This window comes from Terrapene carolina, unplaced genomic scaffold, assembly GCF_002925995.2.
Source record: "Terrapene carolina triunguis isolate 2854851 unplaced genomic scaffold, T_m_triunguis-2.0 Scaffold31820, whole genome shotgun sequence".
In the NCBI taxonomy this organism is placed as follows: Eukaryota; Metazoa; Chordata; order Testudines; family Emydidae; genus Terrapene; species Terrapene triunguis.
This window is the reverse complement of record NW_020696171.1, coordinates 1-3,768: the sequence shown is the minus strand read 5'-3', so window position 1 is coordinate 3,768 and position 3,768 is coordinate 1. Positions and strand designations below refer to the sequence as shown.

At 52.1% G+C, this 3,768-nt stretch overlaps 1 long non-coding RNA gene across 1 annotated transcript; it reads left to right on the top strand.

Moving 5' to 3' along the window:
• The first annotated feature begins 255 nt into the window (after window positions 1-255).
• On the top strand, window positions 256-2,478 carry LOC113409276. The gene is made up of 3 exons (XR_003370497.2): window positions 256-394; window positions 1,657-1,745; window positions 2,438-2,478. It is a non-coding gene; the product is annotated as an uncharacterized LOC113409276 (long non-coding RNA).
• Window positions 2,479-3,768: the final 1,290 nt, after the last annotated feature.

Here is a 3,768-nt window from a genome sequence, read left to right as displayed (position 1 = left end):
CTCTGTAAAGCATAAGGGGGTCCCGCTGGGGGGAGGAGGGGGCTCCAGCCGAATGGCATGGCAGATCCTGCTGGAGGGCAGGCGGGGGTCCAAGCAGGCAGTGGGAGAATCCCAGGCGGGCAGTAAGGTCCCTGTCTGCTGGAGGCTCTTGGTGGGGGGAACCCTTTGAGATTCCCAACCTGGCAGTCATGGTCTGGTGGGGATTCTCTGTCCGGTGGGGCTCTGAGGGGTATCTGTGGGCCCCTGGCTGGGGGGTGTCTGGGGACTGCTACTAACCATGCTCCTTCTCTCTGATCAGCTTGTGCCAGTATCCTGGCTCCAATCACTGCCCGACGTTCCTCGGCTGCGCCCAGTCACCGTGATAACTTTCTATCCACTTATCAAACACTGTGAGGTGAAATCACAGATTTTGTTTTTCTTCTCTCTTGAAAACTGCAGGAACTTCCAGTTCCGTTGGGGAAAATTCGTGCCCTTAGTCCTTGTCCTAGATCTGGGGGAGGGGGGGGCGTGAGGGAGGTGGGAAGGAGGTTAGCACTGCCACACAATGGTCTCTTCCACAGCATTCTGGACTCATTCTTTCTGAAATCTGGTTTCATTGAGACCACAGTTAATCCAGAGTCACTGCATGGAAAGACAAGGAGTGACTCCAGATGAACAGTGGGGCAAATGAGACCAGCAATTCTCCCTGTGAGGAGGGGCTCTCATTAGCTGCTCTCCCCAGAGAGCTAAAGGAGGGAAGCTGCTCAAACGCTCTGTCCCTCTCTGCTCAGGATATTGGGGTTCAGCTTCGTGGGTCAGACGCTGCAGCCCCATTGTGATCTGGGAGACCAGGCTTGGCAGCTGCTGCTCCCACAGTGGGGTTCTGTGCTGGGAAGTGACCTTAATTAAAGCTCCTTCTCTGCCCGGCCCAGGTGATGACTTTCTCCAGCTGGAATTAGCCCCCTAGGGCAGCCCTGGGCCCTGTTAATACTAAATTCTGAGCCAGAGATTCCAGGTAACTGAAAGAAACAAAGGTAAAATGCTGTGGTCTGCCCTTAAAATGACTCTACACAAACAGACCCCCCCCCCTCATTTTTCATCCCATTAGCAATTGCAGGAGCAAATCCAGCCATGGGGGAGCAAACAACCCAGGAATGGGTCTTTCCTACCAGACGGACAGGAGAAGGGAGATAGAAGGAGAAAGAGAGACTGAAAGGGGCTGTGGAAGAGAAGAGTTTCAAGAGAGATTTCCCAATCTCTAATCTGCCCAGACAGATGTATTACTGCACCCTTGGTAGAATCACTTTCCTGTGTACAAGAAAGGATCAGACAGAGGAAAACCCAGTTCCTAACTCCATATCCCTCCTGCTGGGGTGTGGCTGCTGTGGGGTCAGTGTCCGAGGGAATCCCCCACAGTGAATCCTTTGGTTCTGCTTTTTCCTAGCATTGTGTTCAGAGACTTTGTTACGGGATGGCAGAAGGGAGGTTAAAAATGTGTCTGTGGGCTTAGCCTTGCAGGAGGGGCCAGGTCTACACTGTAATAAAGAGATCAAGCCTTTTCTCAGCATGGCAGACTCTAGGGTGTCTGTCTGCAGGGAAAGAGCCTGGGGAATCGTGCTGTGAAATTAACTAAAGCCTGTTCTGATACCTCCACAACTGCCCTTCTCACCCTCCCAGGCTGCAGAATGACGTCCATGTTTCGCTCTAGTTCATCCCGTCCTCCCATGGGATATGGGAGAGAAATGGCTGCAGAGGAACCAGTTCAGGTAGGTATTATCGGGGGGTTGCTGGTGGGTTCCTGCAGGAGGAGAGGGACAGCAAATGCACCGGAGATGAGAAGGTTTGCACAGTCTTTGTTGGAGATTGGAGTGGGGCAGGAAATGCACAGGGTGGAAAAGGGAGGAGGACAGGGTGCGACAAACCTGCTGGGAGTTGTTTAATAAGTGGCCTAGATTCTAGGAACAGACCCATGAAGTTCAGCGGTGGAAATGCCCTAATTTGTGGAACGGAAAATAGCCCAGCTACATGTGGCTAGGAAAACTGACCAGACTCATAGTGCTGGAGCCTGATCTGACTAACCAGTGGCTGCTCTGAGATATGAAGGGGGCACCCACCAGTCAGGCTTAGGGGAGATTCCCCTCCCTTCATGTCCAGCTCCTCACAATGAGGAGGGTGTTGGGCTTCCTACCAGATATCTCTCCCTGGACCCTGCTAGGGGCCCCATCTCCTGTATCAGTCTGTGGCTAGTAGGTGTGTGATGGATCTGCTGGGAGAGAGGAGGAGCTCTCTCTTCATCCCCTCACCCTGGTGTTTCCTGGATGCTCTGAGCAGGGTGGGGGTGGGACTGTGTTGACTGCAATCCACCCAGAGCTTCCCTTTGATTGGCTCCTCTCCCCCACGAATAGTGGGGCTGTGAGTAGTGCAGCAGGTACGGAGTGTTGGACTCTTGCACTTTCAGGGGCCGGTGACCTTCGAGGAGGTGGCTGTGTATTTCACCAGGGAAGAATGGGCTCTGCTGGACCCCACTCAGAGAGCTCTCTACAGGGACGTCATGCAGGAGAACTATGAGACTGTGACCTCACTGGGTAAGGGTTTCTGTCCCCTCGGTTCTTGGAAGGGGAAAAGAAGAGATAGGGTTTATGCCAGCCCCTCAATGCCACCTCTACTCTGTCCTGTTTCAACATCACCCCAATATGCCAGTGACACACACACTACCAGAGACCCTCCCCTGCTGCAGAACACTTTGGGAACAGAGCACAGGAGCAGTATCGCACAGTGTCAAATATCTCCTGTTTGGTCAAGTAAAACTGGGGGTTAGGTGCAGCATAACCAACAGAAGCTTCCTACCCCTGGCCTTATCTCAAACCCTGAGCCTTCTCCACCCAAACCAGAATGTGCTTGGGGTGTAACAAGTAGGCTGCTGAAGTCAGAGCTGCTGGTCCAGGGTTACTTATCACACAGACACTCAGTGCATCCTTGAATGCTGGCTGTGGGTATCCAGAGAAGGAAGCCTTAGTGGGGCCCTGTGCTCAGCTTCATTTTTTGGGCTCCTCCTTAGGTCCCAGCCAAGAAGAACAACGTTCTCTCTTATCCCCCCACCCCCATTTTTCATTCTTTTTTTCTTCATCCTCCTCTGATAAGCAATAGGAAGTACATGAAAATAAAGTGAGGTGCCTTGGTTGTTTTTGTAGTCTAACAGAGTTTTCCACAGACCACGTGAAAATCGCTGAGGGTCTCAGCGGACCACTTAATGATTTTTCTAAATATTGTTTGTACCATTAGCTAACTATTGTAAAGTGCTTTGGATAAGAGCCCTTTATAAAAAATTTTTTAAAAACGTTGTGGTGCGGGGTCTGGCCAGGATTTAGGGTGTGGGAGGGGGTACAGGGTCTGGGAGGAAGTTAGGGTGCAGGAGCAGGCAGGGGGTTGGAGTGTTGGGTCTGGCCAGGAGTTAGGGTGTGGGAGGGGGCTCAGGGTTGGGGTGTGACGATACGGTTCTGGCGGGACCCAACTGAGAGTGCCAACTCAGGACAAATTGCTTAAACAGGGCAGTTACAGCCCAAGCCTGGGGCTTTTCCACCTCTAAGGCAAACCAAACCAGCCAGACTAAGAGGACTTCGGTCTCACCCCACTGGCTAACCACAAGTCTTACAAGCAATTTCCTTAGACACTCCAGTTTCCCAGTATCACCACCAGTGCCACTCGTTATGGGGACAAATGGTTATGAAAACCAATACCCCAATAAAAGAAAAAAGGTTCTCCTGATCCCAAAGGACCAAGCCCCAGACC